General features: G+C 44.2%; 1 protein-coding gene across 4 annotated transcripts in view; it reads right to left on the bottom strand.

Annotated features, from left to right (window-relative positions):
- Positions 1-25,334, bottom strand: part of RNF152 (ring finger protein 152) — a 76,496-nt gene that overhangs the window by 39,668 nt on the left and 11,494 nt on the right. Inside the window, exon 1 of one of the 4 annotated variants that reach the window (XM_061170076.1) lies at positions 1,292-1,311. The exons of the other annotated variants lie outside the window; for them this stretch is intronic. The gene's annotated coding sequence lies outside the window, so the exon portion shown is untranslated. Of the gene's footprint in view, positions 1-1,291; positions 1,312-25,334 lie in introns of those variants that run through there. 4 annotated transcript variants of the gene reach the window in all.

Raw genomic sequence — 25,334 nt, 5'->3', positions numbered from 1 at the left:
TCACCTCTCTCTGTCACACCTCATATTCCATCTACCCCATCAGCTTCACCTTTTAAAAAAATTTCCTAAATCTCTTCTGTCTACTCCACTGTCCCCACCTTGGTCCAAGCCACCACCCCTCTCACCAGGCACACTGGCACTATCTCAGTCTGGCTCCCTGTCCCCTTCTTACGCCCCTACCGTCTACTCTCGGTACTGCACCCAGAGTGATGGAGTGACAACCCAAGTCAGAGCAGGCTACGATAACCACCTTCTGTAAGCCCTACAAGAGCCACTTGTGTCACAAGAAGTAAAACCAAAGTTCTTGCAATGGCCCACAGGGCCCCGCACCATCTGACCCCATTGTACACCAGGGCCCCCTCCCCTTGCCCACCCCTGCTGCCTCTGCTCCGGGCCTGCTCTTCCCTCTCCCTGGAATCTCTTCTCTCAGATACGGATGTGTCTTTCCTCCTCGCCTCCTTCAAGCCTGTGCTCAAATGTCAGCTGCATTTTCCTAAGGAGTATTTGAAGAGAGTTAAGGAAGGGACTGTCTGCGGGGCTGTGCAGGGTTGAGAGTCCTATCAAGACCCCCAGGGATTAGCAACAGTGGAAGACCCCACCACCTCCAGGGCTGAAGGGCAAAAGAAGGGTGCTGTCACCAGAATCAGTAAAATTAGTCATGTAGTCTACCAGGAGGAGCTAAGAGAGAAGTAGGAAAATGGGGCTCAGGTAAGGAGGGAACAGGGATGTGTTTTGACTTCTCTCTTCTCTTGTCCTTCCATCTCCTGCCAGTGGCACAACCCAATCTGAAGCCAGAGGGCAAGGAAGCCAGGGTGATGCAGCCCAAGAAGGTCTGGGAAGATGGGAGAATGATCTGGAGGGATGAATGGAGAATGTCCAGCACACCCTTGTTAGCCGATGGAGATCCTAGAGTGCAGTCCAGGGAAGAGCCTGGAAGGGGAGCCTGGAGGCGGCCATGAGCTTTCCTTACCTCCCCTCACTGTGAGCTGCTGATGCACTAGGACTTGGAAGCCAAGTCTCTGGAGGGAAGTCCTGCCCAGGGGGGGTCAATAGCTCATAACCTAAGTACTAAGTCCCTTGTCCAAAGTCGGTGGTCTCTAGTGCCCAACACACAAAAACTGAGATGCAACTGCTATGTGGTATGGCAGAGTTTCCATTCCTGCTACCTTGAAGTTGACCCTGAAGAATTCCCCTAGACCCATGATTACAGTTTTGAGAGCCCTGCTCTCTCTTCCAAAGTTATTTCAAATGCAGACTAAGTGACCAATCACTGAGCAATTATAGCAAATACCCGCAAAGTTCCAGGTGCCATTAGCACCCACTCCTCCCAACAGCCACACAAAGGAAGGATTCGTTGCTGGGTTTAAGAAGTAACTGCCCAAAGCGACCTCTGAGTAGACTCCAAAGCCTGTGCACTATTCTAAAATAGGAAAAGAAAAGAAGTTTTAGAATTGAATCCAAATTGAAAATTCTTAAACCTCTGATTTCAGATGATCCAAAACATAATGGATCTCTCTGTCATCCATGCAATTGAATTGCTGTAGGTTGTGCAATTGTGTAAACTGACTCTCCATCGAATGGGGTGGAGGAGGACCCAGCTTCTGGATTAAGTTCTATCAATGATTTACTTTATGACCTTAGGCAATCTGCAGTTTCTCAGCAGCTCAGTGTCCCTAACTCCAAGATAAATATGATGCTTCCTCATCCAAACCTGTCAGGGACCTATTGGGGTGAATTAGCTAATATATCTTTCCTGTCTCCTTCAGAGGCTCTTCTCACCCAACCTCCTAACTGTGGATTTTGCCCAAGGAGATAATAAAGTAGTGTGGAAAGCACATCTGAATCAGACTCATTTGGAAATAAAATGGTAGACCTTTCACTGATGAGACATTTGAACTTGGACAATGTATCCAACCCTGTTGTGCCTCAGTGCCCCTCCTCTGTAAAAAGTGAAAGCCAAGAAAGCACGACCGCATACAACTGCTGGGTGATAAAATGAGAGTATGCGTGCAAAGCCCTTAGGACATTGTCTGGCATAGAATAACCACCCGAAAGCAAAATGCAATCATCGCAAACATTACCATCATTATCATTCTCATTACCATTTTTCATAGGCAATTCTAAGTGGGATTGGTGAAAGCACAAAATTTCTTTGAGCACTCTCTAGAATTTTTCTATGTCCTTAAAATAATTCTCTTTTTTAGTCTGGAAAAGTAGAGTTGAAAATAACACAAACGGTTATTATGATCACCACCAAACTTGATTAATAGCTCTAATCACTAACGAAACCTGTGGCTGAAAAGCAGGGCCAAGCTACATAGACTTGATTAGAGCACAAGAAATTCATCCTAAGAGAAATCTTGGGAAAACAGGATTTCGTTTTGGAAAATTTTCTATGAAAAAGGTATAAATTTGCGACAGTAAGGGAAACTTGTTTGTGAATGGTACCCAAAAACTAAGTTAAAAAATAAACAATTTCATGAACCATAAAATACCCAAATGCTTCTTTGAGCTCAGGGATCTGGTGAAAGCTTCCTAAAGCTCCTACCTGGCATCCACACTGTAAGTACCCCACCCCTCAACTGTGAAATCTCCTGGTGCTCAGGGAGCTCCATCTGGACAGGGACCACGGACCCTCAAGAGCTGGCACAGCACCAGGCAAACAGAAACGCCCAATCACCATGTTTGCTCTGACACATGACTGACCATACAGCCAATCGGATCAGAGAACCATGTCCTCTCCCCAGGGGACCACTTGGAGCATCATTCCAATGACCTTCCTCTGCCCTGGTCCCTGGGACCATCAACTGATACCCATAATTACAAGGAATATCTTAGGACCTTACTCTGGTTGGTGCAGATAAACCATTTGAAGTCTTACATTTCAGATCTATCAGAAACAAACAGGTTTTACTCACCCAATCCTACCCCATCACCACTTTGTACCAACATTTTAAATCAAACTTTCAAACCATTAAAGTTCTGGACAACAGTGTCTACTTTGCATAAACATTGTATCCATGGTATAGTTCCTAAAAGTAGTAGGTATCCAATAAATATTTATTGAAGGGACAGGAGGAAGGAGGAAGGAAAAGAGGAGAAAACACTAACCCATGCTCCTGAGCTGACCCAAATTCAAGGGTAAGGATGTAGGCCATGGTGACACACCCAGAATGGGTGCCAGGTTTTCTACATGCCTTAGCCAATCCTTACAGCAGCCTTCTCAGGTATCTTATTTGCCCATTTTACAGATGCCAAAACTGAGGTACAGAGAGGTTAAATAGCTTCCTGAGTATCCCCCAGACAGTAAGTTTCAGAACCAAGATCTAAACTGAGACAATGTAATGCAGAGCTACACTGAAGTACCACCCTACTGTCTGGACACCCAAATTCACCTAGGGCAGCATTAAGCAGTCAAGCATTAGTGTTTCCATTTAGATGAGAAAATTAAACCCAACTGGTCAAATGACCAGTAAGAAATCACATGACTTTCACAGGTACTAGAGAGCCAGTGCTTCTACTTGGTCACTTAGGAACCTAGAAAATAAGGACCCCATCCGTTCTTATCATGAATAGAATGAGCTTATGCTACAGGCTTTCTGTCATCTTTATAACTTCATGGCAGACTGCACACTCAAAATACAATAGCAACAATGTATAGCACCTTGTGATTTATAATAATAATTTTATCTGTAATACCCTCCCTGTGACATACGTAAGGCAGATAATGTCACCAGCCGTCAAGGCCAGGGTGCCCTCAGTGACAGGGGGCCCAGAGACGCCTGGAAGCACACGACAGCTCACGGCAGCCAGGAACACAGGGAGACAGCAATGGCAACTTTCAACGCTTTCACAGCTTCTGACTACATGGCTCCAAAGGAAGAAATTTCAAAATGATTATTTTCTCCTTCAGGCGGGAGACATAGGACATACAGTCCAAGTAAAACAGTATTTATCAGTTTTCAAGGGCTGGACCATTTGAGGAGAAACTCAACGTCTTCCTTTTCTCCCCTCAACCATTGCTTTTAAAAACCCTTGGGCGAGATGAGGAGAAAAGTACTTGTTGATATCGTGTTTGCCATCAGCGCACACCAATCTGTTTGCTGAACCTCTCAGGAGTGTTGGCTAATACTTGTGTATTTCCTACTGGAAACACACCACAGCTCATAAACTGATATGTTAATATCATTGAAAGATATAACAGTGAGTCCTGGCACAGCATTTTCCCCCAAACTCAAAAGAACATCTAGCTCCATCAGGGTTCAAAGAGAACTGATTTAAAATCCTGCTTAGCAAACCCAGCACCTCTGCAGTGGATCTCAGCCTGGGCTGCCTGCTGCAATCACCTGCGGAGCCTTAAAAATCACCCGCGGAGCCTTAAAAATCACCCACGTTCAGGTTCTATCTGCAGAGGTTCCAATTTAATCGTCCTGGGGTGTGGCCTGGACATTGGACTTTTCAAAGCTTTCCCAGCGACTCTAATAAACATTCAAGGTTGAGACGCACAGGTGCAGAAAGTGAGGCGCATACCCAGAAGCTCACCTAAAAAGTGACTCACGGGTGTTAATGACCATGAACAATTTCACAATTAAGAATTATTTGATAACACAGATTTAATTTTTCAGACACAGTTTGTTCACTGCATAACTGAGAAGTTATGATTCTTGTTCTTGATTCTTGTTCTCTGGGTCTTCCTGACCTACCGTAACCAACTTAACCTGGAAATCCAGATGAATATAAAAATTCATTTTAAAAGTACTAACGTCCATGTAGCACTTTGAGATTTGTAAATATAGAAATACAAAGTCACATTTAACCATCACAAGAACTATGAGGTACGTAACATACGTGTATTTGTTTCCTATTGCTGCTGTGTGTGACAAATTATCATGAGTTTAGTGGCTTGAACAATATGAGTTATGTTTATAGTTCTTGAGGACAGATGTCCAAAATCAGTCTCCCCTGGCTAAAGTAGGGTAAGGGCATGGCTGGTTCCTTCTGGAGGCTCTCAGGGGAGAATCTGTGTCCTTGCCTTTTTCAGCTTCTAGAGACCACCTGCATTCCTAGGCTCAGGGCCCCTTCCTCATATCTTCTGTCTCCCTCTTATAAGGAAGAACCCTTGTGATTACGCTGGACCCACTCGGATAATCCAGGATAATCTTTCCATTTCCAGATCTTTAATCACCTCTGCAGAGTCCCTTTTGCCACGTACGGTAACATTCAACAGTTCCAGGGATTAGAACACAAGGACATCTTTGGGGACCAATATTCAGCCTGTCACAGAGTAAGGCAAACGTCACCAGCATCACCACTATGCCTACTCCCTCTGCCCACCACCGTCACTTTTCAATTGAAACTGAGGCTCAAGGTTGCATGACTTAACCAGGTTCCACGTCTGAGACGGGGCTGAATTTAAACCCGATCTCATAACTCCAAGCCCCACTCCTTTCGGCCGCTCCTGTTGCCTCCCCAGATATGGCAATGCTTGCAATATTATTTTCTTTCCCAGGCTCTCACCATACTGTTAACAAGAAGTATTTCGACTCTGCCCCAATCATTATCTCTGTTCCTCAGCCAACAGACGCCAAGTGGAAACTTCCAGTTCTATTACCCCCGCTGGTAACCCTGTCTCAAGTCAGCCCCCTTCCCTACGGTCCGGCAGAACCAGCACGGCACTAAGGCAGCAATTCATTATACAGACTACGATGTCACAACTATCTGAGAGATTAGTCACACAAGAAAGTGTATGGGCGAGGGGGTGTGGAAGTGACAGCTCTCAGTTTTAAAAGTGCAAAACAATCTGAGCTTGCGAAGACCTACACACACCAGTAACTGTCTCAAGAAAAATTTATAATAGGTGACATCCCCATCCTCCATGTTTGAAACAATCTATTTGGAATACATAGGAAACCGTCCTCTCAGTGATTTTCCATGGTTCCTTTCTCTCTTGCTCTCCAGTGAGGGAACTAGAGAGGGCTGACGGGGTGGTATTTAGAGCCTTAGTCTGTGGTCCCCCGGCGTGTGGTGTGTTGCAGCTGGGGTCATCAGAAAGGAGTGGGCAAGGCTTCCTACACGAAGGATATTCTAATACGATGGTCACACTTCCCTTGATGCCTGGGATGTGCCATCCCCTCCTCTCACTTGAACATCATGGAGAAGAAAAGAACCCAGTGTGGAGTCATAGGCACTTTAACAATGGGAGAAAATAAACAAGCCAAGCAGATATCATTGCCAAGCTTATACCTTGCCTGTGTCTATGTGCAATCTGAAGAGAAAATGGTAGTAAAGAAAAAAAAAAAAAAAAAAATCAGTGCCGCATCAGAATGCAACTGGTATAATATCAGCAAGTTACATGGTTTTCCTGGACTAAGATAATTCATTGTTTCAGTCCCCAAAACTATAAAATAACAGTGAATAGGGCTTGTAAAGGTCATGCGGAAGAATTCAAGCAACCAGAATATTATATTTTAAATAAGCTAATGTGGTGGGGAGAAGGGGGGAGGGCGATGCTGGAATACATTTTGTGGCTTGTGTTCATGCCAAATCCATGCTCTGAAACTATAACTTACAACGAATATTTGGGATGATTCTAAGGACAGCAAGATTCCCAGACATCTAAGAGTCAGTTTGGGTCACTATTTCAGAAAAATGAACCAATAAACTTTGTTAAGTTTTTCAAAAAGGGTAGCATCATAAGGGAATTCTGGTTTACCAGGAGTTAACAATAAACATGTTAATAAAATTAGGATGTTCTAATCCACGTGATACATTATTTTGGCGATATCATAGCCTCCAGATAACCTGGCTGAATTAAAAGAGGGTACACCTGCTCAGGACGCCTTACTCCATACTTTATAGGACCACGCAATGCTTCCAGATAGTTAAAGAGCCCTGGGTCCTTGTCCTGACTCCGCCACTAACTTGCTGTATAACCTGGACCCGTCACTCAATTTCTCTGGGTCTCAGGGTTCTCACCTGTAAGGTGAGAGGGCTGGTCAAGATGACGTCCAAGGGCTCCTCCAATTCCAACTCTAAAAGCTTGCAAAGATCCATTAACAAAATTTACTGGCTGACTCATCTGAAATTAGATTCCGATTGAGTTGGTGAGTAAAAAGAAGATAACGAAGCTGACGTTTGAGACTGTTAACAACTAAAAGCTGGAAAACACTGGGAAGCTGGTAAGCAACATGGTGAAATACACATCCGGTTCCTCTCCTGGGAAAGCTACAAAGCCTGGGGGTCCCAAGAGTTTATTGCAAAACGCCCTGAAGGTGCTTTACTTATCTGCAGGAGGGTCCTCTTCATTCATGCTGCCTCCTGCTCAGCAGTCTCTCAAGTACGGGCTCAGAAGGGATGGGTGAGGTGGGGTGTTACCCTTGGGACTCAGATCCCACACAAATATCATCGCTAGGGGCCTTCTGGCCACTGAACATAGCTTTCAAGGTCACTCTGATCCAGGGATTCATTGCCGCCGGAAAATGAGCGTCTGGGAATTTGCTACACCTTCCTCCTCCCGTCCTTACTAGCAGCGGGGAAGGGGGGCAAACTCTGTCCACTTGAGGGCCCACAAAATTAGCCACAAAAAATGAAAAGTGGATTCAAAGAGCTATTGAGCTCTCTCAGGATTTAGTTCCCTCAACAGCTCTCTCTACGGAACAAATATGCTTAAGTGGGAAAGCCCAGAAAAAAAAAAGGGACAGGAAAATTGAGGACTTACTATAAAACTCATCTTTAAAAAGCCATAATTATCACAATAGTGTCACCTAAACATTATTTACAAGCGTCCTTCAGCACAATTCCCCCTCTTTGAACAGCCCTCATCTAGATATAGTGCTATCACTCAGGATAGCATTTTAAATTATTTAAGTAGTAAAACAAGGAAAAACCAGCATTTTTCAATCAAAACTCTGGAGTGAATATAATTAAAATCGATGCAGGGAAACAGGCATAAAAGAGAGAGAATCTGACTTTTTACCTTTATGCTGATAACTCCTACTTACCAGTTGTATAATTAAGTCAGTTTTCAAACACTGTTTTGTGCATTACTCGCTGGATAACCCCCAACACTGTAAGAGGAAGAGAGGGTAGAAATTCTTCTATTTTGCTGATGACAAAACTGAGACTTAAGGATATTAAATGGTAAGCCCAAAGTTGAGTCACAATAAAAACCGAGATCACCAAATTTCTTATTTCAAAGTCTCCTCCAGGACACCACACACTGTGTCCTGGTGACTTCATCTGCATGGTAAAACCAAAATAATTTTTATATCAAACACTGTCATATATTTTGCCTGGGCCTTGCTTTTGAACTTTCAGGCCCTCAGAATACTCTAGTTTGAATCTTGGCAAAATGAAGCAAATTTCCAACTGGCACATAAATGGAGTTTTCTTTACAAGCAGCTGCAGGCAAGAACATGTCCCTCACAGTCTGACGTTATTACTATAGTTCACCTCCTAACCCACTGTTACTTCTTTTAAATGACCAGGCCTATGGTTCATGGCCGTATTCTGATCACACAAGGGCACAAAAGTAGCAAATAATCCCACAGTCCACTTCCAGGCCCTGGCCAGCAATCAGAAATCTGACTGTGGGTCTTTGTTCATTCTATTTTTGGATGATACCATATCGCAAAACACCTCTCAGCCTCAGCCCTGTTAATCAACAGTCATTTAAAGTAAATTTGTCATGGAAGTGTTTGTTTAAACATCTACATTCAATAGTGTTTGCCAAAATAATGCATTTGCCCCGTGATTATAAATGATCAAATAACTAAAACAGCACAGCAGCAGCAAAAACAGCTCTAGTCTGTGCTGAGGTGGTGGGTATGAGCTTAGCTTCATTTCTGGGATCCTCACTGTTACTAAATCCACTGAAACAAATGAAGCGGGGCTAAGACCTAGAGCAGGGCTGGGTAGGGGGATGCTCTGTCCCACACATGGTCTGTCCCAACCCTCTCTTCTCATAACTGGAACCCCTCCACCCACCCATCCACCCCAGTTTCTAGGACCAGCCCTAACCTTAGTGGAGATGTCTGAGTAATTTTGGTACAACCCTCTGGGACCCCACCCAAGTCCCTCCGACTGCTGGCTCAACCGTGACTTCCTGCCCAGGCTCCTCTACCTACACTTGAGTCCTTTCTTGATTCCTTAGCCCTCCGGGTCTGAAGCTCCCTGGACTCCTGGCCGCCCTTCCATCCCTCAAGCCACCTGGACCTGCTTTCCCTACAACCATGTACCCCAGGACTGGGAGCCTGTCCTGAGATACTGCCACCTCTGGAAATAGTCTTCAGTTCTGTCTCCTTCAACCTCCTATTGCAACCCATCACCCTGAGGGGACCCCCTCCCTTCCCCAGCCCTCCTGCAGCTCCTCCATTTTATCTGGAAGTGGACTCCACCCATGGCCCCCACCAGACAAGTCTACAGCACTCCTTCCGGACCTGGCCAGACCCCAAGAACAAGACCAGCAGGTCCTCAATCAACCCTCTGCATTTCAGACCTTGCTCTTACTTAAATGCCTCTGTCCGAGCCTAACATCTATTTATTCGTGGAGACATAGCTCGAGAGAGGCTGTCCTCATCATCACCCTTCACTAGTTACTTGACATCTGCCAGTGGCTTGCACACAGCCACCTATTAATTGCCTTGCAGACATCATGATGCAGCAAATTTCACTATTTTCACACAGAGATGAGAAATCTGAGATCCCATTTTAATAAGAAATGTGCTTAAATTCAGTTGGCAAGACTGGGGCAAAACCAGGACTAAATGCAGGCTGACCTGGCTTCCTTCTTACTGTATGAGTCCTACTTGGGGAAGCCCTATGTTTCTCAGGCACCAGGTTATGTCAATTACCAGCCGCAGGAGGGCGGAGGAGGCACTTTTTAACCCACGTGGGGCGATCTGATGCCCCTTGGCCACAACCCTGTATTACTGATGAGGGCTAGGGCCCCCTGGCATCCCAGTCACCTGCATGCACCATTCAGAAGTCACCTCGAACTCATTCCACCTCGCAGAATGGGACAGAGTACGCACTTGCTCAAATTCCCACTTCAGTACTTCTGATAAAATCAATTGTTTCAAATAAAACTGGAAGGACTTTTGTACTTCCCACCGGTACCATCTAAGCTTCTTGGTTTCAGGCTTAGTTGACTTAAGTGAAATCAGCAACAGAGCATGAGAGTGCTGTTTTGGTGCTGATCCAAACTCTAAGTTGCTTCCAAAGTGCTGCATAACTCTCACAGACCATGTTCCCAGGGGCTCCATGACATAGTCATTAGAGACACAATGTCACAGCAAGCAGTTCTGGAAAGAGGCAGGAGCTGCATCCCTCTCCAGGGGGGCATATGCTGCTCTCTGAAAATGGGCTTGACGCTGTGGCGTGAATGAGCATCAAACTATCTGTTGGGGGGGAGACAGGGATGTTATGGGTTGAATTGTGTCTCCAAAAATGGCGTGTTCAAGTCCTAACGCCCAGTACCTCAGAACGTGGCCTTATTGGGAAATAGGGTTGTTGCACATTCATCAGTTAAGGTGAGTTCACACTGGATTAGAGGGACCCTTAGTCCAACATGACTGGTGTGTTTAAGAAGAGAAGAGACACATGAGGAGAGAAGGCCATGTGATGACAGAGGCAGAGATTAATGATGCATCTACGAGCCACGGGTTGCCGGCAACACCAGAAGCTGGAAGAGGCAAAGAAGGATCCTCTCCTACAGGTTTCAGATCAAGCATGGCCCTGCCGACACCTCCAATGTGGACTTCCAGCCTCCAGAAATGTGAGAGAACAAGATTCTCTTGTTTTAAGCCGCCCAGTTTGTGCGACTCTGTTACAGTAGCCCTAGGAAATTAACACAAGGGGGAAATGAACAACTGAGGAATCACAAAAACCTCTTGATTGAGAAGCAGCATCAAATAGGAAAGAGAAAATACAGACGGTCCCCAGCTTAGGATGGTTCGATTTAGAATTTTTCGAATTTACAGTGGTGTGAAAGTAATATGCATTCAGTAGAAACTGTACTTCGAATTTTGATCTTTTTCGGGGCTAGCAATTTTCAGTACGATCCTCTCTTGTGATGCTGGGCAGTGGCAGTGAGCACAGCTCCCCACCAGCACGCAATCCCCAGAGTAAAAACCATACACTCACAACCATTCTGTACCCAGATGATCATTCTGTTTTTCACTTTCAGTACAGTAATCAATAAGTTACATGAGATAGTCAATACAATAGGCTTTGTGTTCGATGGTTTTGCCCAGCTGTGGGCTAATGGAAGTGCTCTGAGCTCGTTTAAGGTAGGCGAGGCGAACCTATGGTGTTCGGTAGGTTGGGTGTATTAAATGCATTTCTGACTTAACACATTTTCAACTTACGATGGGTTGATTGGGACATAACCCCATCATAAGCCAAGGAAGATCTGTACATATTTGTGATTAGGAACATCTTTCACAGCGTGGCCGCCTGCCTGGTGGAACTGGAGGAAGATAGACAAGGCCCAGAGTCCCTAGAAGGAAACTTCCTTCCCCTAAGAAACTAGACCATCTAATTTAGGTCCTAAGTAGGGGAAGGAACGGGCTGGGGGCGGGAACAGTAGAAATTGAAGCTTTTTTCCTCCCTGTTTACATACAAAGTACTCCCTCCTGCATCCTGAGCCCCGGAGTCCCTCTCTGCCTCACGTGCTTACAGAAAGGTACTAATAGGTGTTTTCATAGCCACGATCTCATGTCATCTTCACAACCATTTTTGCTACAGGGAAGGAGGGAAAGTATTATCACCCCCATTTTACACACGAGGAAACTGAGGCTCACACGAGATCACAGATGAGATGACCATCCTGAAAAGAACATCAGCTGACAAAGCAAAAGGCCTTTTCAAAAAAGGTGGAGTGGAAGTAGGAGGTGGGGAGTAAAAAACAGCCCTAAATCTTGTCTTAAAAAAAAAAGATGAGTTCAACAAAAGTTCTAGAAGCCTTCCACATCCAAAACAAATCAAATCTGTTGGCCGTGAAAAGCAGTCCCTTTACTTTTTTCAGTAGTTGTTCAGGTAATATTGCTTTGGACACAATCCACTGATTCTCTGACCATTTTTTAAAGTGTCTTTGAGGGAAAACCCCAAACACATTTTCCAGGCTTGAAAATGTAAGGATTCTGGGCTTTGGTGTTCTGTCTCATTCGGTGTTTCCAAATCTTCACGCACTCCTGTGTAGCCACAGGGAACTTTCATAGCCATCACCCCGCACAAGCTGGACCTCAGAGAGTGTTTGAGAGGCTGGAACTCCACAGACTCACGTCCAACAACCTCTGATGACTGAATGGACCTTTTCCCAAAGCAACACTGGATAAGGGGAAGGAAGGCAGGGACAGAGCTGGGTGGCACGCGTCCCAGGAAAGGATAGGACTGAAAGGGTTAAGCCGCAAAACACTGGGGATGAGAGCCTGGGTGGAGAGCTCTGACTGCAGTCAGCTGCCTTTTCCATATATTTTCATCTTTCCCCCCTGGAAAACACCCAGTCACTGGTCACTGAGAAGTCTTGACTTTCATACCCCCAAAGCTGCAGCCAAGATGTCAGGCACACAGACCCCAGGACCTACCTCTCACCACTCTGGGAAACTACCTCTGCAAAATGCCGTTCCACATTTTTGTCAGCTTGAAAATATTAAACACCACCGAAAGAAATTTAAGGTTTCTTTTTCAGATTTAAATGTCTACTTATTTCAAAATGAATTAGTAGTTCTCTGGGTTTCATAATGTTTAATTCATTAATGATAACTACAGCTCCAGAATTTGAAAGGGAAATTGCTTCCAGGATAAAATTAAATGCGAAACTCTAAGCAGTGATTCACGGCTGTTCCTATCTAAATTACTAATCCATGTGACAAACCCGGCTGGCAGCACAAAAAAGCAATCCTGTTTTCCCCCACTGCCTTTATAGACTTTGCTGAATTGTTTTGCAAACTGTCTAAACCCAAGTCCTAGATAATCCCCTGCTAGCAGCCTCCATTTCATTGTGGCATTTAGTACTTAGTGTCTCTATTGCCTCAGAGAGGTTCAGAATGGACTAATACTTCTGTGCCTCAGAAAAGAGTTTTCTCAACGTACAGTGCAATGGATTTCCAGGGCAACTCATTTTAAATTGAAGGCAAATATCTCCGTGATATCTGTCCACATCCCCCCAAAAGAAACCTGCATAAAACTCTAAAAACGGCAATTTTCTTTTAGTTTGCAAGGAGAGCTAGCCAGCTGAGATTCAATTACATATCTCCCTGTTGGAACGATTGGGAACTAGAGTAAACCCTGTGGTCCAAAAGACAAGATAATATAATGTTTCCAAAGTTTCATCAAGCCCAGGTTATGCTGCCTCCTAAAATTTCTCTCAGGTCTGTTCCTACAACCACTGCCTGGGTCCACACCTTAGACCAGGGTGGAGAAGCAGGAATATTCCTGACCATGTGGCCACCACTTGCAAAGGCGCTCAGAGGACCAAGGTCTGTCCCACAGGGCACATCTCACTGGGAATCGCTGTCCAGACCACCACGAAAACCCTGCCAACCAGGTCCATCCCCATCTCCAATCTCCCCCTCACTCCCACCACCCTGTGTACTAGTCCTAAATGGCAAGTCAGATCCCTGGCAGCCCTTAGGAGCACTACCCCATGCCAGGGCTTTAATATGATGATGGCTTAACCCTTGGGACAATTCGGGGAAGGTGCCCTCATGGTCCCAATACTGCCGGGCAAGAGACGGCAGCAAAGACACTCAACACACTTGCCCAGCTTACAGAGCAAGAACATGGCAGAGCCAGGACTCACACCCACACTTTCTGCCCAATTTCCCATCCTTTGAACCATCTGAGCATGCCTCCCACAACTTGGAATATTCTACTTACTCCTTACGACCAAGGGAGTGGGGCCCACATGCTCACTAAGGTCTAAAGATCCTTTGGTGATTTGGTTACATTTCCTGCCTCATCCGACCCACACCCTCTTCTCCATCTTCCCCCAACTCTGGCTTTTCCAAACTATGCACGTGCTGTTCCCTCCACCTCTCCTCCCAGGAGGGCTCCCGCAAGCCCCCTTTATGCCCCTGCAGTGCCACATTCATCCCCTTCGTCAACCATTCACTATTTCTATTGACATTGGGGACACACGTGTGTCTCCCCCGAGTCCGTGACCTTCTCCAAGGAGACAGCTCTGGGTCTTCCACAACCAGCCCCTGCGTGTCCACAGCAGGGCCGCAGTGAGCTGGTCCTCAAAGCTTTGGAACTAATGAATGTGCTATGACAAATGTCTTCAAAGCAAAAGCAAAACCAAACAACAGACTTAGGGGCTTGCCCCAAATTGACTCAGGACCCTTAAGAGTAGGGAGGAGGAGATGGGAAGGGTTTATGTGCCCTTTTTAAAAGCTCTGCCTGTCAGGGCATTTTTTTCCACCAAGCATTCAAACATGGCAACCTCGTGATGGCAAACACACCTAGCTATCTGCTCGCTAGCTCAAGGGTTTATGAAGCAACCCTGTTTTGGATTTTAAATCGGCAAGAGATAATCTTCAGAGTGGGAACTCAAGAGTCACCCATGCGTTACAAAAGCAAAGAGATGACAAACTGAATCCACAACTCCGCCTGGTTTTTATTGTTTCCTGGCAGCAGGAGGGAGAGCAAAGAGATATTTGGAAGAAGGGCGTTTTGTTGTTGTTGTTGTTTTTAATTTTAAGAAGGGAGGGTACCTATTCCCTACATCTCTTCTGTGGACCCTACCACAGGGTGAACCAATGTAAACAAGGCTGGACTCCCTGTAGCACCAGTCTGAACCATTCAGGCCTCTACTCCTGACCATGAACTTGGCATCAAATAAACCCAGATGCCATTGACAATGCAGCATGAAAATCAAAAATAACAACTGTAACTCGCGGTAATCACTTAAAATATAAAATAATGTTCCTAAATCCCTTGGAATGGTTACCAATGTCCAGGGCACGCAATTTCTCCGAGGAACCCCACGGTACTGTGAAAACACACAAAATGCACATAAAAATACAACTTCAACTGATATGCTAGCTAAAACAAACAATACATTAAACCAATTTCACTCACCTTCTTAGAACTTAATGAGCCCCTGGGGGACAATCTGGATGCCCCGTGCCTCCTTCACAAAACCTCATTCGTGGTAACGCATGAAGCTGGGCTTTCCTTTCTCTCCATTTCCCTTGCAGCCAGCACAGGACTTCAAGTGTTGCTATCAGCTTATGGCACCTATCTGCGCCATGTTCAGGGGTGTTTCTCCCAAGGAAAAGCATTTTTAAAATATTTTCCAATGTTTCTCTTTTCTTCCCAGTTTATTCAATGTCTCAAGAGCAGCCACGCCTGCTCAGTGTCAGCTTGGAGACCACAGGGCGGAGGGAAGTCCAGCCTAGTCACCCTTAGCTGACTCTGCAGGGCACTCACTACCCTGGGCATCCAGAAAGGCCGCCTCAGGTCACAAGGATAAGTATGGGCTTTAGAAGCAACTTCAAAGTCGTCCACTAAATGAATGAGAAACATACATCAATATTTTGCTGTGTAGCTCTGTGGAGAAAAGATGCAGAGCAGAAAAGTGTGCGGGAAAGTCAGGACCAGGCATTGCAAAGGCAGCTTCATGAAAAGGTCAAGGACACACAGGATTCTTCACAAGTGACTTAAAAGCAAATTGATAAAGAATTGCCTATTCTTGAGTTTCTTAGGGTTCCCACTTTAATGATTAAATACAAAAACTAAAAAGCATTCATTGTTCATAAGAATGTAGACCTTTCATAAGCATTTGAGGTTCTTAGAAAAGATTTTTAGAACATTCTAACATCTTGGTAATCTCGTTTGTTCTGGGAATATCTTACGTTCTCCATTTCTTTGTAAGTAGGACTAGCTAAAGTAACTCCAGTCTTAACCACTTCAATCACCACAAAATTCTAATTACTGAAATCCATAGAAATGGGAAATGTCTATCCTCAAATTTGAACGGCCAACAGTACAAGGAACAATGATATAAAGACAAAATAAGAAAGCAGAGGTACCTTTGTACAGGAAGCCACGACAGTAACCGTGTAATTAGGATTCACGATAAACATTTGTATTTTCTGATATAGACTTGCATGCTGAGCTCATTCATTCTGAATTCAACCCATGAGGGAAAAGATGGGCAAGTCTACCAACTCAAGTTAGGCATCGTCATATATGTTGTCCTATCACATCCTTCCATTTCTCCCAAACCTCTCCCTCTCTTGGAAAGAAATAATTGAAAATATAGACATATTATTTTACTGGACTCGTATCTAACACTAATACCCTGCTTTTAGGATTATAAGGAGGCTGGAGTTGGGGGGGTGGTGGTGGGTAGGTGTAGAAAGCACAGCAGGAAGCCTTCAGTGGCCAAATTTCACTGCAGCCATGATATGGCCTGTGTACTCCAAACAAGCTTTACTTATCACAGTGTCTGAGGATGGGATTTATTATTGCAAATATGCACAAGCAATGGTATTTTTAAAAAATCCTCATGTCATGCATCTCCTTGTCTCCCACAGAGCTTGTGTCTACTAAGTGCTCTCATCTGCTCTGGTTTCTTCTACCCAAGGAAGAAAGGGTCCCTCCCCAACCCCGGCTGACCCTTCACCCCTGGTTCTTCACAGCTGGCATGGCCCCCGAGAAAAGACTTCACATCCCTGCTGGCTCCATCGCCCCAAAGTCCCGCCCCATATTTGTGTCTTGACCAAGCAGACCCCAAACCCCACTCCCTGAAGGTTCTGCTTCAGGACGTCACTCTTCTTTCTCTCCCTTCTTTTAAGGATGTGGAAAGAAGAGTTCTTTTAAGGTTAACCAAGAAAGAAAAAGGGTCACAGTCCTATCTTCCTATCAGCATGTTTGTAGACCTCACTTCTTCAGATGCAAGAAAGAGAAAAGTGAAGCCAAAGTAAGGGACCACCTCCATCCGAGGCAAAAAGGTCCAGTTTAAATTGAGCGCCCACTGCCTTTCCGTATCCGTATCCGTATCCGTATCCGTACCTCCTGCCTCACTGTGATGCTCACCTTACTCCTCCCACCACTCCCGGGGGCCCTCCCACCACACCATCCTCAAGTCTTAGCCTACCTGCCCAGATCACGTTACAGCTTGTGGTCGTCTTTTTCACCTTCCCTCCATAGGACCTGCACCTGCTTCTCAGAGGGGTTAAAAGAAACCTGATTCACAGGATTAGCTACTATACCCTTACGGAGGTGAATGTGTTATCCTACCCAAGGGCACTCACATTTTAGCAAAGGACTCATGGATATAAAACCCAAAAGGAACAGCAAAAAGAACTAATTTATACTGATTGTCTATGTACCAGCTCCAGCTCTCAGATACATCATTTAACTTCTCTGGGCCTGCCTCTGATTCCTACCTCAGACTATCATTCTGAGAATTGGTGAGGTGACATATATATAACACTGAAAACAGCACCCGGCACCTTGCAAGGGCTCCGTGCACATCAGTTATCAGTATTAACCTTCACAGAAGTGACCCTTCAGGACAGGTACTGCTGGCCTCATCTTAAATGAGGACACAGAGTGATTTGCTCAGGATCACAAGGCTAATACATAAGTAGCAGAGGAGGGATACAGCCCTCAGTCCACCGAGTAACCACAGTTCATGCTGTCTTCTCCACACCACAAGGAATGAATCTCTAATGGTAAAGTCAAGGACACTGCCGGCCAGCAGAGTGAAAGTGCATTAGCGGGTCCTGTGGTATGCTGATGGCGCCCCATCAGAAGGAAAGGCTGGACGGCTGGGGTGCCCATCGAGTGATTCCTGGAGCACAACTGGGGTTGAACAGGATGTTATGTTCTCTCAGGGCTGATTCAAGGCCTACCTCTGAACTGCAGAGACCTCGGTCTATCAATTCACCTCATTTAGTCTCAGGTTTTCCCGACTATAAAATGGGAACAAATTTACTCGGGAGGTGGTAAGCTCCTGACACGGGGAAGTCTTCATGGCAAAAGATAAAAACTTCTCATGAGGGAGGTTCCAGAAAAGGATCCTGTGGTCAGGAGGGCAGCAAACCTGATGTTGGTTACTCCCAACATTCAGAATGGGGAGTTCATAGAACAGGCTAGAGATGAACAATGTTTATTAAAAACACTTAATACCAGAGCCAAAAAATATTGCTAATGACCTTGATACTATCTGGTTAAAAACTCTGAATGAACTCTGGGCGGTCTGGTTTTTGATCTCCAAAACATTCCTGAAAACTCACCCATTTCCAATATATATTACAAATCCATAATTATGGCCCCTTCCTCTCTGGCTTGTCCTACATTCGAAAAGCATTGGCTATTCTACTAAAGTGGACTTCCCTCAAAATAACCTCACTATTCTCTACTTCCACATAATTTCAGCAGCTACTTTTTGCACTATAATCTCCAGATGAATTTCTGGTATAGAAACAAAATAGCCACAATAAGATAAATTACAACTCTACTGTGACCAGAGCACAGAGTGACTGAAATTAAAACTCTAAAATTTTTAGCATTTCATTTTTAATATTATGTTCATTGAAGATGCTTATTGTCAGTATATTTTGTTTCTGATAGCAATTACTTTTTATCGGTACTTTTCAATACTGCAAAGTTTTGAAAGATCACTGTATTATAATGAACTGATGTACCAATGCTACTACTGAGTTTCCATCCTGGTTCTACCACTTGACAGCATAATCTCGAGCAAGCTGCTAAACCTCTCCGTGCCTCAGTTTGGTCATCCAAAAAATGGGAACAAAAACCTACTTCTAAATTATTGTAAGAATTACATTGGGTGACTATGTAGAGTTTTACAAGATGCTTTGGATTTAGTGACTGCCAAGTACATATTAGCAATTTTTTTCACTTATAAAATTGTGAGTCCAATTTAAAGATATTTAATACTTAAAATTTTACCCCAAATTTTGCAATCTCCGTACTTAAAAACTGGCAGGCCTTACCTCTTACAGCACTGCGGCTAACACCACCACTTGCTTTTTTTCTGCCAACGTACTAAACTCTCATTACTCAAAAGTTAGTTATGAACGTCAGCCCACCTAAAATTCCCTGAAGGAGGAAAAGCTCTTTCTCCATAACCCAGAGAAAGTGGACTTGTTTTCTGAGAAAACGGAACAGGCCAGAGCCCAGGACAGCAGATTCTAGCTGAGATTGTATTGGTAACCAAACATCATGAAAGGAAAATTAAAGCTGCTTTACTCCCCAAAGTATTTTCCTAATCTATCTTAATAAGCATAGTTTCATTCTGTTTACTCACAACCATTTTTCATACATTACTAAATGAATTTTGTCTGATTAAGTTAATTTTAGAAACATAAAAACTAATTTCAGGCTTCTACTACTGTTTTTACCCATTTGGGCTCTGAGTATATTTTGGTTCCTGAAAACCTAACCCAACATCTTACCTTAAAACCAAAGGCAAAACCACATGGCAATGTGCCCCGACACTATCTCCTTGCAGCCACTGCTTAACACCACATTAAGAAAAGAATCAATCAAGATAGTCAATACGTCTTTTGAATAGTAGACAAATATAAACGAAGTCAAAGGTGGTAACTAACATGACACTTCTGATTACAGATACAAGATTTAGCTGTCAAGATGCAGTGGCCCCAACGAGGAAAGGAAACTTTCTGATGCTACAGCCCTTAATCAACCAGTACCACCAAGATACCATATCCAAAAAAGAGTGTGGGAAATACAAAAAAGCATTAGATCTCTGCAGTCCTCAAGGAGATTAAAAACTAGTTAGAGACCTAACATAACAGTTCACACTAACATTTACTGGTGAAAAAAGTAATAAGCTAGGTCCCTGGAATGCAAAGATGAATAGGTGGGCTCAGCCCTCAGCCCTGATCTGCCCTTGGTCAGCAGCTGCTGGCTGTCCCCAGGACCTACATTAAGGTCTGCGAGACAGAGGAGGCAGCAAAGGCCATTTTCAGCTGCGATTATCGGGGATTCAGTGATGGGATCTGAGCAGGGAATTAAAGGAAGAGTTATGATTTGAATAGAAGGGCAGAGGAAGAGGGAGCAGGCTGGCCGGTCCTGAGCACATCTAGGGGCTGGTGAATGAACCGGCTCAGATGAGGAGAGGGTCTTCCAACCAGGTTCCCAATATTCCAGGCAGGGTCCCATAGGGAGCACTTCTCATGCATGGTCCATAAAACATTTCAAATCTAGAAGAAATCATAACCAATTTAGGAGCAATAAATAGAAATCAAGCTACACGATAACGTGAAGTCACATACCACTTTTAGTTTTCGATATGTGCAAGTCTCCTCTGCTCCAGATAATTTTTTTCTTTGTTCCTACCATTCTTTTCACCTATGTCCTTTCACAGCCAGCCCTCGAGAGGTTCTCTCTCACACTGGGTAACACGGTTCAAAACTCAAACTCATAATGACCACCTGGATGTGCATTACTCTCAAAAGAACAGCTCTGACCTCGCTACTAAATGCATTTCCAAAGTGAACTCTTGATTTCTCCCAAATCTGGTCCTTCCTCCACAATTTTATATTTGTTACCACTATTCACCCAGTAGCTCAGACTTGAAAACCTGTTTACTTCTCACCTCTCATTCAATCGGTCTCCAAAATTCTAACTTTGTCTCGGAAACGCTTCTTGCTTTCTTTTTCATTCACCCTTTCCATTCCTGTGGCCTCCCCTGGAGTCCAAGTCTTCCCCACATCTTCTCTGGACCCCAGCTGGCCTCCCCACCTTTGTCCTTTCCTGCCCCGATCTATACCGACTGCTGCCAGATTAAGCTTCTGAAAGCACAGCTTCACATCCACATCCTTTCCTGCCTCCACACCATCAATGGCTTCCTGCAAAATAAATGCCAAAGTCCCCCTCCCACCCACCATTCTAATCCTTTTCCTACAAGTCCTGCTCACATGCTCCTGGCTTCAGTCAGAAAGCATTTTTTGTTTTCCAGAAGACAAGATCCACCCTCCCTTACCACCTTGCTGCTGCAGAAATGCCACTCCAGATGTCCAGATGACTACCTACCCTTCCAGGGCATTGGCAAATGCTACTTCTTCCATGAAACCATTCTAAACCCTCTAGCAGGAAGTCATCTTTCCCCCTCTGAACTCCAAGGCCACTTCATCCAACACCACCTGGCACTTGAGTTCTTTGTGTCCATGTGTTCTTATTCCTACAGAGGTAACCTCCTAAAGGAGCATCTCTATATAATCAAACCAACGTGCTAAATTAGCACTTTCTTACAAGGAAGCGTTGTGTCAAGGGTTATGGAAGACACAAGGCCATCAGCTGACAGCTTAGTAGGGAATTATGCTCAACCCATGCAAAAATAAAGCAATAATATCACGAACTCTTTTTAATCATCATATACAGATGTTAGTTGAAGTCATAAAAATACAGGATATCTCAGACAAAGCGAGTCTGCTTAACAGAATGAAAAATCTGAGGCAGCATACTGCAGTGGCTTATAGCATAAACTCTGGAGCCATTCATGGCTGGGTTCTAATCCCAGCTGTGGCATTGCTTATTTTGTGATCTTGGGCAAATCATTTAGCCTCTCTGTGCCTCAAGTTCTTGTAAATGGAGAAATCAAAATAGAGATATTAGTAGTACCTTTCCCTTAAGACTATTGTGATAATGACGCACATACTGTATGCAAAACACTTAGAGCCTGGCACATAATTAGGGTCATCCATATTAGCTACTCTTATTCTTGTGCAAATGTTTTATCTGGGGATTAAAAAAAAAACACAGAAGAATCAGATATTTGGTAGTTAAGATGCCAGCAGGATTTTTTCTAGAAAGAGAGACTTTACCATCTTAAAATCCTCAGGCCAGATGTGTTCTATTTGCTGACAGGGAGTCTTTGATTGACAGGTAAGGTAAAATTCACCGGGGTGGGGGGGGGGGGGCTCTTTGTACAATGGACTGAACGCTGTGCAAATGGGGCAGGCACCGAGACCACTGACTCAAACACAAAGCTTTCAGCCAAAGAAGGGCTCACCCACAATCAGCCATTGTCTCCCACAAACAACCCCGCTGTTGTCATCCAGATGAGTGCCAAATGAAACCGTTTGACTTACGAGTTGCAGACAGTGGCTCTGCGTAGACATAACCACAAATCCAATTAACTGCTGCAAAGGAAATCTAGCACTAGGCATTGAATTTGGTCTGATAAGCACGCTTTGGGGTTCAGCTTTTTAAGGGACACTAATCCACATCATTCAGCTGGACTAAGCATATAGGAGTCCGTTTCAAAGCCCATCACATCACATAGAGTGATTTATTTGTTAATGGTGTGGGGAACAGCTGTGACTGTAGGGTATCAACATCTGTCATTTCCCCCCCAAAATATGAAAACGCATTAAACATAAATTGCCACAGATATGTCAACCTGAACTTGCATTGCAGACTCATATTCATACACAGTGAAATGAGAACCGCTGGGACATTCGATGTTTTATTAACTTTTTACTAAAAGTATTTATAGCTCAGAGCTGCCTGTTAGTCACAGGTCAGAATTAGAGTGGTGGAACAGCAAATTCACATTTATCATCCTCTTATTTTCTGATAAATTTTAGAAATTAAAAGAATTATAGCAATAAGACTGATGCTACCTACACAAGAACAAACAAATAAACAAATAAACTCTCTCTTTTGCCGTGGTTAGAATGTCTGATTTTACTCACTGCCTGGAACACTGGCATGGCTGCTTCAGCAAAGTCCCTTCTTCCGAAGCGTCAGGGAAGGTTAGGGAAGGTAGACTGACTGCCAAAATACATACCCCCAAATCTCACTGGCCTAACGCATGTGGTTTAATTTCTTCACGTTGCATCTCAATGCAACTTGGTAAGGGAGGCTCTGCTCCACACGGTCGTTCAGGACCAGGGGTCCTTCCACCCTGTGACTCCATCATACCCCAGGGCTTCTTAGTTCTCCCCGGTACCCCCTGCAGCTGGCCAGCAGACCAGAAAGAGAGCAGATATGCAAAAGGACCCCCACTCTTAACTGCCTCTCATTTCCACACACATCCTTTCGTGACAACCAATCTCATGGCTCCACCTAGATACAGAAAGTAGTCCAATACAGTGGTTGTCAACTGGGGGCAATTTTGACTCTCAAGAGGCAGGTGGCAATGTCTGGAGACATCTCTGATTGTTACAACTGGGTAACTGGCATCTAGTGGGTAGAGTCCAGGGAAGCTCCTAAACGTCCCCCAGTGCACAGGACAGTCTCCCCACAACAAAAAATTAACCAGCCCCAAATGGCAATATTGCCGAGACATTGGTAAGCATCTAGCCAGTCTCCACAATCGCACATACGTCAATGCTCAGATCCACCACCATTTCCCACTACCATACACTCTAATCAATCCCAACAAATCCACGTATCGATAGTCTGTTCGTTCATTTGCTTGTTCGTTCCTCCATTCATTCATCCAAGCTCCAAGCTCCTAAACAAGACAAGGTCTTACAAGTCAAAGACTTCACAGTGGAGCAGGGGAGGCAAGCATATGCAGAATTATCAGACATGGGGGTAAGTGGGATTTAAAAGAACAAATGGAAGGGCAATTAATTCTGGCTGAGAGAGTTGGAGGAGAAGCCATAGGGAAAGTGGAATAGGAAAGACGTCTTGAAGGAAGCATATACTCATGGCTTTCCATCGAAATGTCGTGGGGTTTTTTTTGCAGGGTGGTGGAGAAGAAAAAGGTGGTTCCAGGAAAAGGGAACTGTACAAAGGAATAACAATATGAAAGGATATGATTTATTCCCTTTTTGTTTAGGGGAAGAAATAGGAACTAGGGGAGGAGGGGTAGTAAAAAGCGCTTTTTGGTTCAAACATTTTTTAGCAGTGTATTCATGAAAGTCTTAAGCTCCCAGCCACACACACTGGCTTTCAGTCAAGTGACCCTTTGAGAAACAATTCACACCACCAGGCTTCATAGAAACTTGTTAGCACAGGGCAAAGCCCAGGTAATAGCTGGAAATCTCACTGCAAATTTCCCAACAGGACCTGTCACGGAGTCTTTCAAACCATGCTACCTCAAAGCCAACATGAAACTGATTCAGGCAGATGGTTGACCAAATGTGTCCATCTTTGTTCCCCAAAGACAGGACAGTGCAGAAGTCAGATCTCTTCCTAAATTAGGTTACACTGAACCTGTTGGGTTAAAAAAGAAAAGTTTTTGCTTCTTCTGATCTTTTTTTTTTTTTTTTTTTAAATATTTATTTATTTATTTATTTAGGCTGCACCGGATCTTAGTTGCAGCATGTGGACTCTTAGTTGCAGCATGCATGCGGGCTCTAGTTCCCCAGTCAGGGATCGAACCCCGGCCCCCTGCATTGGGAGCACGGAGTCTTACCCACTGGACCACCAGGGAAGTCCCTCTTCTGATCTTTAATTGCAGTTGTGAATGTAGCTCCCAGGCTGTGGTTAAGAGCACAGACTGCCCGGGTTCATATCCTGGCTCTGGCATAAATTCACTGTGTGACCTTGAAGAAGTTACCTAAGTTTCCAAGATCTACTGCCTCCCAGATAATGTGCTTAAAGCTCTTAGCACTGAACCTGAAGCACATAATAAACACTATCTCTATCTTTGTACCATAGCCATCTCCTCTGCCCCCCAAAATTGTCTTTCGGTTGTCATAAAATACATTGTGGAATCTGACATAGTTCGGAAGGAAAATATCTGATGAACTTTCATGTTGTTTTGTAGAATATTATTAATAGCGACTTCAGTTTGCTTGGGCCAGATGCTATTAATTACAAACCAACATCACCATGTAAACAACGGTGGTTCTTAATTTTGAAGCTAAAATTAAAATTTTTAAAATACCATACTCCGACACAATTATTTACCCCCATCATTCTCATTACTCACGCTTCCTCCCTCAAATTGTTGCCTCTCTCTCTCTCTAACTCTTATTTTCACTGTGATCTGCTTCGGGAAAACAAAGTGTATCTAGTTGTTAAGTACTATAGATTATATCGAAGGACACTAATCACCTAGCACTAAAAAGCCTCATAAAAGGAAGAAATTTGTTTCTTTACAAGTCAATCTCGAAGGAGAAGTTAAAAAGAGGGAAGCAGCCTCCAGAAACCGGAGAAGAGTCAGCCTGTTTCGAACTGCTTCCTCCTACGGTGAGGGGGAGACATCTAGGGTCTTAGGCTAAGTCAAGTCCCATCCACCTTTATGAAAAGCGGAAACAAAATTGAATGGCAATGCCTTTTGCAATAAGTCAAGAACAAGGAATAAAACAAAAGTCAAGCCAACCAGAAGAACTAGGCTGAATCACGCTTAGGCTTCAAAATTGATTATCACT

This window comes from Eubalaena glacialis, chromosome 15 (genome assembly GCF_028564815.1).
Source record: "Eubalaena glacialis isolate mEubGla1 chromosome 15, mEubGla1.1.hap2.+ XY, whole genome shotgun sequence".
NCBI lineage: Eukaryota > Metazoa > Chordata > Mammalia > Artiodactyla > Balaenidae > Eubalaena > Eubalaena glacialis.
This window is presented reverse-complemented; position numbering and strand designations above follow the sequence as displayed.